This window comes from Coenobita brevimanus, chromosome 28, assembly GCF_032717465.1.
Source record: "Coenobita brevimanus isolate Jiangsu-jjx chromosome 28, ASM3271746v2, whole genome shotgun sequence".
In the NCBI taxonomy this organism is placed as follows: Eukaryota; Metazoa; Arthropoda; class Malacostraca; order Decapoda; family Coenobitidae; genus Coenobita; species Coenobita brevimanus.
This window is the reverse complement of record NC_136981.1, coordinates 35,511,771-35,524,356: the sequence shown is the minus strand read 5'-3', so window position 1 is coordinate 35,524,356 and position 12,586 is coordinate 35,511,771. Positions and strand designations below refer to the sequence as shown.

The 12,586-nt window shown below is 41.5% G+C and overlaps 1 non-coding gene across 1 annotated transcript; it reads left to right on the top strand.

Annotated features, from left to right (window-relative positions):
- Positions 1–2,160: 2,160 nt before the first annotated feature.
- Positions 2,161–2,279, top strand: LOC145394865 (5S ribosomal RNA). The gene has a single exon (XR_013896509.1). It is a non-coding gene; the product is annotated as a 5S ribosomal RNA (ribosomal RNA).
- Positions 2,280–12,586: the final 10,307 nt, after the last annotated feature.

Here is a 12,586-nt window from a genome sequence, read left to right as displayed (position 1 = left end):
CCCACACTGGCAGACGAAAAAAGATGTATTCCAAACAGTTTCGGCGACAGCTGTCGCCCTCTTTAGTGGATCTACAGACCAAGAGTGGTACATACAAATGCTGAGAAGCTGCTTATATGCAGGGTGAGGACACGTTTTCCCAACCACACCTGATGTGACCTCACCTGACTCTCCTACTCTGTCCACGACCTGAGTGAGGGATTACAAGGGGCGGCAAGGACCTTGCCACTAATCCTCTCATCACTGGATCTAATTTATACATTCCTTCACTATGGTTAAAATTACTATATCTCTCTATACATACAACTTCCACAATCCTACTTTTCTTATAGTTACTACATTTGTACAATATCTGGCTAGAATTCCAGTCGATTCTATGGTCGTTTTCCGAAGAGTGAACGTACACTGCGTTATTTATGTTGCCTATCTTACAAGCATACTTGTGTTCCTTAATGCGAGTGTCCAAAACCCTTCCCGTTTCACCAATATAAACCAAATCACAGTCTACATGAAATTTTGTATACCCCTGCAGTTTTGTTACTAATTGGTTTATTCTTTACCAGCATTGATCTTAAATGCAATGTTTACATCCAAATCATGACTCACAGACTTCACCAAGCTAAGATTTGACACATACGGAACCGTGATGTATGGCTTATTTTGCTGATTTTGTGATGTTGGTCTAGGTACAAAAAAGGCTTTTCTGGCTTTAAAATACGCTTGCCTTATAAACCAACTGGGATATTTTAGATCTAAAAATATTTTCCATATCTTGGCGTTTTCCGTATCCAGATGTTGGGGACTACTAATTCTGAGTGCTCTAAGGAACATAGAAGAAATAACTAACATTTTAGTGGAACTGTGGTGATACGAATAATAATGTATATACAAATTGCACTGGGTTGGCTTCCTGTATACAGAAAAGCTAAGTGTCCCAAGTTCATCCCTGTGCACATATAAGCAGCTTCTCAGCATTTGTATGTACCACTCTTGGTCTGTAGATCCACTGAAGAGGGCGACAGCTGTCGCCGAAACTGTTTGGAATACATCTTTTTTCGTCTGCCAGTGTGGGTTTTTGTATCCTACATTTAACCTATATTATACCAGCCTAACCCATCCGCAACCTTAATATACCTAACCTAAATAATAACCCATCCCAATTCAGACTGTTTTCACGAATTCACTAGCGATTCAAGAAATCTCTGGTTAAACAAATTCACCTTAACACACACACACACACACACACACACACACACACACACACACACACATATATATATATATAGAGAGAGAGAGAGAGAGAGAGAGAGAGAGAGAGAGAGAGAGAGATACCTTGCATAGTCACGAATGAAAGGCCTCGAGAAAGTAACAAAATAATTTAGAAATCCACAGACTGCGGTAACTCAGCTGTTTAAGTTTCGCCATGTAAATGACGAAGTTAATTGTTTTCGAATTATCATTATATTTATTTACCCTTTTTTTATTCTTAGATCATAATGATGTTATACAAGTAGGTACCCAAGGGTAACCAAAGTACTTGTGCCAAATATAATTGACCTTGGCCTATTTTTGAAGGTCATATACAGTACTCATTATGAGTGCAAAAGCTGCATAATTGCGATTGAAATATCTCAGAAAGTAGTTGAGTTACAGTATTTGGTTGAAAATCCCATATATAAAAGTTTGCCGAAAATTTTGGCTGAACATTTTGCTGTGTAGCCTAGTGGGAAGTACAGAATAAAATCAGTTCAGTGTTTTCCTTGTCGCACTTTTTAGAGAAAAGCACAGAAACTGTAAAGCCGTAACTTTACAGAAATATAGCTGTTGTCTCTCTTGTTATCTGAAAGGAATATGGTTACAAGTAAGCATGCAGTTTCCCAGTTATTGAGACAAATGTAGAATATATCCATGCGTTCTTCCACATCTTTGTCTTCAGCTCTTGTTGATATTATACAAGAATCTACCATAGGTTAATCTAACTACATGTTCCAAATATGAATGAGTTGAACTACCTTTGAATGTCACGACTTGTTTATGATGCCATATTTTCATACCTTAAATACAATAAATATTATAGCGAAGCTTCATTGTTTTGGGTACACAATAAGTAAATAGGTTAGTAGTTATTATTATGTTTGGTTTATTAGGAAAATCAGTTTATCGCACGGCCATGCCACGTTGAGTACACCGCTTCCCGTCCGATCAGCGAAGTTAAGCAACGTTGGGTCTGGTTAGTACTTGGATGGGTGACCGCCTGGGAACACCAGATGCTGTTGGCATAACGTTCTCCCTACATGTCAAGTGGGGTTGGTGGAGGATTAGTGCCCCTCCCTGTAAAACAATTAACTCTAAGCCCTTGGCCACCCTGTTTGGGATACATGGCGTCTGGCAATGAATGAAAATGAAGTTTATCGCATTATTATGACACTATTTCCAATTCTTCATATGACCAGGACAATAAGGTCAAGAGATATGAAGTACGAGATGTCATCTTTCAATGTGCTTCCATTAAGAACTGTAGTTTATATTACTGAATAGTCTAAATTCAGATGTTTGTGGCCATTCTTTCTTTCAAAACATTTTACCTAAAATTCTGTGCATCAACTCAATTGCATTCTTAACCTCATAAAGTCTCTTATCTATTACCTATACAAATATGACACTAAACTTTTAGAATGTAATGGAAAAAAAGGGCTCACTTAAAACAAGTTACACAGATAAATAGTCGCTACCGCTTTTTTTTCATCAGATTCTAAGTAAAGTGACATTTCAATAAACAGATTCGCAGCCTAAGTAATGCAGTCCGAGTATATTTTGATCAAGGAGTGATGTGTGCGGGGCAAATGTTTTTCTTATGATGTCTTTCCTTTCCTTCTCGAATTTCGGTTGTTTTCAACATCAGTTTTGTTGATTTTTCATCTTGCAAACTACGCATAAGTCAGTTCTTCCTATGCCATCAGTAACATTTCTTTATTTTCATTCCTTAATTCCTTTCCCACCGTTCTCGAAATAGCATATAATTTTCACTTTTTTTCCCTTCATTTTGTTAGCCTTATCCATCTGTCCTCTCTGCTCCACTGCCGTACGCGCACCACTGACTGCAGACAGACACTCCTCTCACAGTAATTTACCTTACTGTTCGGTAAAAGTGCGACGACAGTTGCTTCAACACTACCCTCATCCACTGCGCTCATCGTCATTACATTCACTTACAGCGGACTGGTGGATAATGACGAGAAGTTAGGGTGTTTCATTAAAGTTTTCATTACGCTCTAGTCTAGCTTCTCTCTCGGGGTCACTTCCTTGAGTAACTTTTTTCGAGCCGGTTACACTGGTGGAAATAGTTACTTTCCCTCTCCCCTTTGTCCCTTTCGTCCCAGTAGCAAAATTAGGGACCTGGATTTAATACTTACTGTTGGGTGTTGGATGCTAGGGGAAAGCTGAGACTGAGTAAAAATTAATGATCTGTCTGCCCGCCCCATCTCCCGACCATTTTCTCATCTCCTGTCTTAATCATCTTTCTTCTCCACAGTCCTACTTCCTCTCCTCCTCTCCCTTAGTTTCTAAACTTCCCCCCCTACTTTGCTTCCAACCTTCTCTCCTTCTCACTCAACCTGCCAACCACATCCCTCCTCTTCCAACCACTTCATCTCCATTCTCTCAACCTCACTGCTCCACTTCCAACCTCCTTCCCTCCAGTCTCTCAACCTCATCCCTCCTTTTTTTTCCATTATCCTCTATTTCGCTCCCCCAGTTTCTCAGCCTCACCCCTTCCTCTCCTCCAGCCTCCATTCCCCTGCCCATCTCCACTAAGGTGACTCACGCCTCCCCTCGAAAAGTCGACTCCGCCAGTTCTCTCTCTCTCTCTCTCTCTCTGTCTCCATCTCTCACCAATAATTTTCATAGGACCAGCATCGTTTTATCAGCATCCTAGATAGAGTTTTAGTGTTTACACTGAATCATTCTGTTTTCATTTTTCAACAATATGGTTGCGTATTTTGAGAAAAGTCACTCAAGTAACACCTGTTATTTTTTTTCATAATATCCCCAACGACGCCAGTAGAAACAATGGAAATGTAATAGTTTCCCAAATACCTCAGTTCTGGTCAATTTTGCAGTTTATTATTATTATAATTATTATTATTATTATAATTATTATTATTATTATTATTGTTATTATTATTATTATTATTGCCGTGCAGTATGGCGTGGAGTTACGAGAAGCCATTTAATTAAAACTTATTACTTTTTCCTTACCTTTACAAAGATGTGCGCAGATTTGTAACTTTAATAGTTCTCGAGAAAAACTAAGACCTGTTACTGAGTTTGGTACTTTTATATCTTATTTTATTATTATTATTATTATTATTATTATTATTATTATTATACGTTGGCAAATCTTAGGAAGTCTATTTATCTATCTACTGCCAGACGCCTTAATCCCGTAAGGGGTGGCCACAAACAAATCGCTTCCACGTCACCCTGTCCCCAGCCATTTCACTGCCCTGCTCCCACCTCACGCTCCCCTCTCTCATATACCTCTCCACTCCATCCCTCCATCTCATCCTTGGCCTCCCCCTCCCTCCCCTCCCCTCCACCTCACTCACATACACTCTCCTCGTCAGTCTCTCACCCTCCATCCTTGCCACATGGCTAAATCTCTTACTCTTTCTCTACTTCCCAGCGACGTGCTAAGGTTTCCTGGATCTTTAACAGTTCCGGACATAACAGTTTTTGCGATCATTTGGCACCTCTGAGCTACTTCCTGCTTTATAGTGCTGAATTTTGGAAAGTCAGTTTTCTTGATCGTTGACTTCATTTAAATTGGCCTTCTGAAATCTCTCTTCGTTTTCTCCACGTACCTTCTCTTTCTTTTTCCCTCAGTGTCATCTCCTTTCTTTTCCAATTTTGTGATCCGTCTCGTCTGCTGCGGTTGGTAGAAATGAAATAACAGAAGAAAACTATGTGGACATCTGAAAAACATGTACTAATTTTTCACAACATTTCCCCCCAATGAATATATCCACTGAATCTTTAATGGTGTCCTAAATAACCCAAGTTTTGTCTCCGTACTCTGCCACGTTACTGCATATTTAATACTGTTCTCTCTCCCATTGTTTGCTCGAACAATAAATAGTTAATGAGAATTTATGGGGGTACGAATGGTTTAAAATATCTTTTAGCTGAGGTGGCCGCACATTTAGAAGTGAGTTGGAGCTGCTTCCAGATGAATATTTGATGGTTACTGGTGTGTGTGTGTGTGTGTGTGTGTGTGTGTGTGTGTGTGTGTGTGTCTCATACACACACACACACACACACACACACACACACGTACACACGCTTTCTTTTGTACGCAAATCACCACAACGTTAAGAAAGACAGTTCTACTTTAACGTTCTCACTAAACAACATGCTGTTTATGTAACCTACGTATACAGCTCACATCATCCTCATCCTCATCTCTTTCCTACCCTGCTTGTTTACTTGCTGCACATTTCTAATAATTTTCAAGCTTAGGTTAAATAATCATATAAGGTAATCCCAGCCACATTATTAGGCCTACATATATTAACCCCGATAACCAGAAAAGGTTATTAAGGTTGCATGTTATCTTTTGCTCTGATCAGATGACTTTAACGTAGGAGATAATGATTCATCAATTGCAAAAGCCTTCATAAAAAATACTGTATATAGTATTTTTTTTTTTACATTAGATATTTATACTGAACGCATTATAGTGTTGATGGACTAGAACTCTTGCTTACAGCGTTACATACGTTTTCATTTTTGTCTCTGAACAGTCTATGAACTTTTTACTTTTTTGTCTTTGCTTTCTCTCTCTCTCTCTCTCTCCGTATGTCTGTGTATGTATGCGTGTGTGTGTATGAATGTGTGTGTGTGTGTGTGTGTGTGTGTGTGTTGAAGGTCAATGCTTTTACCTTGAATACGAGGCACTAAGCTCAGCCTGAATAATGTTAGAAACGTAACTTCTTTTAATACTATTATTCTGGACACAGAGTTTTTCCACAGTCGAATTTCCTTTTCCCCCCATGAACAGCGGGTAAATGTGAACAAATAATTCATGAATATTTTTATAATTCACATAATTAAAATCTTCCTCTTTCAACAACCACGTCATCCACAGCTAAACGCCTCGATATTTTTCACGTGTAGCGGCAATATAAGTCAGATTGAAACGCTGGAAAAAGTAGTGTTTAGCCTCAGACCTATGCAAATCCCTGCCTGCACCCTCTCCCATCCCCTCCCTTCAATCTTCAACACCACTCTCACCCTCATCCGTCTTACTATCATCCCCTCACCCGCACCTCTCCCATCCTTTTTCCTCTCACCTTCACTCCTCTCATCCCTCACCCCTCTCACCTTCAAACGTCCCACCATCACCCCTCACACCCTCACATTTCATATCCTTACCCGCTCTCACTTTCACCATCTCAGCCTCTCCCCTCTCACCCTCATCCTTCACCGCTCTCAACCTCACCTCTATCATCCGCATTCCTCTCACGTTCATTCCTCTCACTCCCATCCTTTTTACTCTCACCCCGTAAACTTCTCCCCTCTCACTCTTAAACTTCTCATCCTCACCCCTCTTACTCTTAAACATATCACTCTCACCCATCTCACCCTCATTGCTCTCACTCCCACACCTCTCACCCTCACCCCTCTCACTCTCACCTCCATCACCCTCATCTCTCTCACCCTCATCCCTCTTACCCTCACCCTTGTCACCCTCAACCCTGTCACCTTTACCCCTTCTCAGCCTCACGCCTCTCACCCTCACCCCTCTTACCCTTACCCCACTCACCCTTACCGCCTCTATCGCTCACCCCTCTCACCCTCACCCCTCTTACCTTAGCTCCTTTCACCCTAACCCCTCTCACCCTCACCCATCTTACTCTAGCCCCTCTCACCATCACCTCTCTCGGGCTAGACCCACTCAGCTTAAATTCTCTGTCTATCTGTCTGTCTCTCTGTCTGTCTGTCTCTGTCTGTCTGTCTGTCTGTCTGTCTCTCTCTCTCTCTCTCTCTCTCTCTCTCTCTCTGTCTGTCTGTCTGTCTGTCTGTCTGTCTCTCTCTCTCTCTCTCATTTTTTTTTTTAACATTTTACCCAAACTTCTGTACATAAACTCAAAACCGCCTTCGTAACCTCGAAAAGTCTCTAATTTATTGCCTATACAAACAAGACACTAAACCTTTAGAATTTAAAGGGGAATACGTGCCCACCACAGCAAGGTACACAGATGTATATTCACTTCCATGTTTTATGTTTTTCATCAGATTCTAAGTAAAGTGACATTTAAATGAACCAATTGGCAGCATAAGTAAAGAAGTCAGAGTATTGTTAGATAAAGGAGTACTATGTGCAAGGGCAAACTTCTTTCTTATTATTTCTTCTCTTGTCTGTTCGAATTTCATTTGTTTTCACCATTAGTTTTGTTTTTATTCTTCATCTTGCATATGACGCTTAAGTCAGTTCTTCCGTTGCCGTTAGGAGCATTTCTTTACTTTCAATAAGTAATTCCTTTCCCACGTTGCTCCAGATAGTATATAATTTTCATTTCCCCGCTTCACCTTGTTAGCCTTTTCTTTACATCAATCTCCATCACTGGTTTACTCGCACCACAGACTGCAGACGGGCAGTCTTCTCATAGTAATTTAGTTTACTGTTCGGTAAAAATGAGGCAACGTTTACTTCAGCACCACCCTAATGCCGTCTGTCTCATCGCCATTTCATTCAATTACAGCGGACTGGAGGATAATGAAGAGAATTCAGGATGTTTCATTAAAGTTTTCATTACGCTCTAGCTCCTCTCTCGGGGTTACTTCCTTGAGTAACTTTTTTCTAGCTGGTTGCACTGGTGGACGTTGTTACTTTCCCTTTCCCCCTTTTCCCTTCCGTTCCAGTAGTAAAATTAGGGACCTGGATGTAATACGCACTGTTGGGTGTTGGATGCTAGGGGAAAGCTGAGACTGAGCAAAAATTAATGATCTGTCTGCCCACCTCATCTCCCGAACATTTTCTCCCCATCTCCTTTCTTAATCACCTCTCTCCGCAACCCCACCTCCTTTCCCTCTCTCTCACAGGCTCTCAGCTCCAACTCTACTCTCCTTCTAACCTCCTCTCCTCCTCCTCCCTCTCAATCTCTCAGCTTCATTCTTCCATCCAAAACGTCCTCTCTCGAAAATTTTCAACCTCACTATTCTTCCATGCTCCTCTCCAGTTTCTCACCTTCACCCCTGCTTTTTTTCCCTAGTACTCTTTTCATCTCTCCCACGGTTTCTCCAACTCATCCCACCTTCTCCTCCAACCTCATTTCCCCACCCCATCCCACTCCTGATCACTCACGCCTCCTCTAGAAAATCACAAATTCGACTTCGCTTCTCTCTCTCTCTCTCTCTCTCTCTCTCTCTCTCTCTCTCTTTCTCAGGATAAATTTACTATCGGTTCTCTGTCCTCTGTAAGACTAACTGATTGCGCAAAAGGCAAGACAAGTGGAGCACAGAAACTTTTCCCGCCTCCATGTTTTTGTGCAAAAATAAGTAATAGTTATCAGTCTCGGTCAGCTCAGAGTTTCTTACAGATTCACAAACAAACGTAAGACCGATTTTTTTTTCATAAAATTTGAAGTCATAGACATACACTCTTCAAAATATGGAACGTGCTATGTTAATTTTTCAGTGATGAGCATAGGTCCGCTGTCGGTTTAAAGTTTCAGAGAGAATTCAGGTTTTGTGGCGCTTATGGGGGGGCATTTTTCTGGAACATAGCTGTGAATCTTGAGAAAAGACCATTGAGGAACACCAAAAGCCTTCTGCTATACTGCATTAACCTTAACTTGCCCATGTTTTCGTCCTTTTGCTGCTTATTTCCCGTATATCGTTATCAGGAAAACACTCTGATACCGCTCTACATTCTTCCCATAGCACTTGTTCATGACTAACATCAAAATATATTGTTAATCTCTTCTTACAACTACCGTAAACATTCAAGATGGAAAGACGGCAATTTTTGGCCAAGTTAAAGTAAATGCAGTAGGCCTATAGTACTGTGTCCTACCTTTCTTGTCTCTCATCCCTCCCCAGACGACAGAGTGTATCCATCCTTATTATACACTTTTGTTGTGTGCCTCATACTGCTATCACATAGAAATATTTCGTGTAAGACCCTACATTGATACAGCCTGGTTCCTATACTTCTTTTACTCTAACCTGGCCTAAAATTGCCATATCTCCGTCTTGAATGCCGAGCTGTAAAAACAGACGAACAATAAAATATGATGCTAGTCAAAAAGAAGTGCTATGGAAATGCTGTAGAGCGTTCGTATTGCCTTTTTCTCCATTAGCCTACATAAAACGAGCTGCAAAGGAATGAAAATATGGACCAGGTTAAGGTAAACAGGGTAGTATACTGTTTGTGCTCACTTTGTATGTCGGAACAATTATGTTTATCTTTCTGAGGCAGCAGCAAGGAAACTTTAGGACACACGCATACATTTCCTGCGTTCACACACAGGTCTCCATACCTGAGTGTGTGAAATGTGTTCGAGCGACCACGGTTGTTAATGTAATTTTGGCTTTCCCAGGATTTATTTAGGTTCGCTGTAGCATGAGTCCCCAGATAAACCGACGTTCATGGTCAGTCAGGCACAGGTCTGCAAGTGGTACTGAACTCCATTGTGAAGGCTATGGTACCAGTGCTCAGTTTGGTTGTTCTCTCTGTCTTTGTCAACATCTACGCCATCATTAGCAAGGAACTATTTTCAGATGAACATTGCAGTTTTTCGGCTCTCTCCACTGACGTGATGGAGAATTTGTAGTAAAGCCACTTGAATAACATGTGTTACTTTTCCATGAGCTTTCCAACGATGTGCATGGTTCTTGTAAAGTTTTTGGCGATTCCTAAAGAACCTACTTTTGGTTTTTACATTGGCGCTTTTTGTTTTCCCTTCTCAACTGTTTGGAGGAAAATTCTGAGGAAAAGTCATTCAAGTAACTTCAATCATTTTCTCTTAAGTTCATCAACGACATGCGTATACCCACCGAAAATGTAATAGTTTCCGAAATAATTATGTTTTGGTGCTCAGTTTGTAGAATTTTTTTTTTCTAGCAATATTGCGGCGAACTGTGAGAAGGCACTTTTGTAAAACTTAATACTTTTTCATAATTTTTCCAGAGATGTACGCTTACCTCCAGCGGCTTTCATAGTTTTCGAGATTACTTGAGACTTGTCACTCAGTTTGACGCTATTTTTATTTCATTTTATCTTTTTTTTTTTCAACAATATGTAGACAAATATCGAAGAGTCACTTGAACAACATCTGTTAATCTTTCTCCATTTTCCACCGACGTGCTAATATTTGCCACACATTTAACAGTTTCCGAAAAATACACACATTTTGAGCTCAGTTTGGTACCTCCGTGCTTCTCCCAGCTTGACAGTGCTGAATGAGAAAATCTTTTTTCTTCCTTGTCTTCAGATAAGTTTGCTGTCTGAAATCTCTCTTCGTTTTCCTCACGTTCTTTTTCTTTTCTTTTTCCCCCAGTCTCTAGTAATTTTCTCTCCACTTTTATATTCTCTCTTGTTTGCTACATTTGGTATGAGTAAAATAACAATAATTTAATGAGAAAATCTGAATAACACGTACTTATTTTTCACAAACTTTTCACCAATGCAAGTAGATCCAGTGTAGGTTAAAGAGTTTCCGAATTAACCCAAGTTTTGTCCCTGTGTTCAGCCACCATATTGTATAATTATTTAATTCTGCTCTCGCTCTCTTTGTCTGGCTGCACAATACTTAAAGTGGAATTACGGTCAAGGACAAATGGAATAAAATTTTTGTTCAGCTGGGTGGCCACACGATTAGGAGTGAGTTGGAGCTGCGTCTAGATGAATATTTGATGGTACTGGTCTGTGTGTGTGTGTGTGTGTGTGTGTGTGTGTGTGTGTGTGTGTGTGTGTGTGTGTGTGTGTGGGTGGGTGGGTGGGTGGGTGTGTGTGGGTGGGTGGGTGGGTGTGCTGGCGCGTAATGGCTTCCACACTTTCAGAATTGCTTTAGTTTTCACAGTCTTTTTTCTCTCGCTGCGTTCCTTTAATTCTCTCGCTTCTATTATTTCCTCTTCCCACTTTAAAAACTTTGGAAGGACAATTTGCGTCTTCTGGATAATTCTGCTTTACAGTTGGCAGGAGATAAAGTATTTTCTGCTCTCCCCTTGCACTAACCCTGTAAAGAAAAAAAAAAAAAAAAATTGTTTTGTTCTTCCATTCTGATCAAGTGAGAGTTCAACTTTTTAAGAAATTGTTCTATTTTAGATATATCACAGAAATGCAGTTTTAACACTAGAGCCTCGTTCTGCAGGGGAGGCTAGGCAGGGAAGTGTGGGTGTGAGGCAGGAATAGGTGTGAGGCAGGGGTGGGTGTGAGGCAGGGGTGGGTATGAGGAAGGTGTGGGTGTGAGGATGAGGTGTGTGTGAGGCAGGGGTGGACATGAGGAAGGGGTTGGTGTAAGGCAGGGGTTGGTGTGAGACAGAGGTGGGTGTGAGGTAGGGGTGGGTGTGAGGCAACTGAAAGTATGAGGCAGGGGTAGCTGTGAAGCAGGGAGGGCGAGCCAGGGGAGGGTGTGAGGTAGGGGTGGGTGTGAGGCAGGGGTGGGCCTGAGGTGGGGGATGAGAAGGTGTGAGGCAAGGGTAGGTGTGAGGTAAGGGTAGGTGTGAGGTAAGGGTAGGTGAGAGGCAAGGGTAGGTGTGAGGCAAGGGTAGCTGTGAGGCAGGGGTGGGAGTGAGACAGTGGCGTGTGTGAGGCAGGGGGTTGGAGTAAGGCAAGAGGGGGATGGAGTAAGGCAGGGTGAGGACGAGGGTGAGGAGGAAGCTGAAGTGAGTGGGTGTGAGGCAGGAGTGTGCGAGTGGGAGGCAGGGTTAAATAAGAGAGAGCATGTTGAAGGTCACTTGCATTGGCGGAGGAAATGAAAACTAGCTCTAATGTATTGAAGCCCACTGTTATTCACCGCCATCCCTGACATTGCCCTGGGATTTGTGAGGTTCAGAATTAACGGAACAGAAAGAATAGTGCCAGGCAGATCTATGAATTTACCATTATACGTTATCCACCTGGTCATGTTGAATTAGGGTATTGGTGAATATTTCGAGACTACAAGAGTGGGCAGGTAAAGTGAAAGAATAATAAACTAGCATGAAAGGCAAAAGTGAGGCTCAGAAAACAGAGAAAGTGGAGAGCGAGGAGCAATGGAGGAGGAAAGAAAGAAGGCAGGAAGAATGAGGGAAGATGATGAAAGTGATGAAAGAAAGGGGAATGGACAAAGCGGAGTGTGATAGGGAAGAAGGAAATAGAGGAAGTGAAGTGGGAAGAGCAAGGAAGGTGGAATGAAAGAAGGTAGAATGAATGAGGGAAGAAGAAGAGAGAAATTGGCGACAAAAAGGGGAATGGGGAAAACGGAGGGAGGGAGAAAGGAAACAGAGGAGGTGGAATGAGAGTAGCATTGCAGGAGGAAAGAAGGAAGGAGGAGTGAGGGAAGAAGGTAAAGAGAAAAAGTGGAGACAGAAATGAGAATAG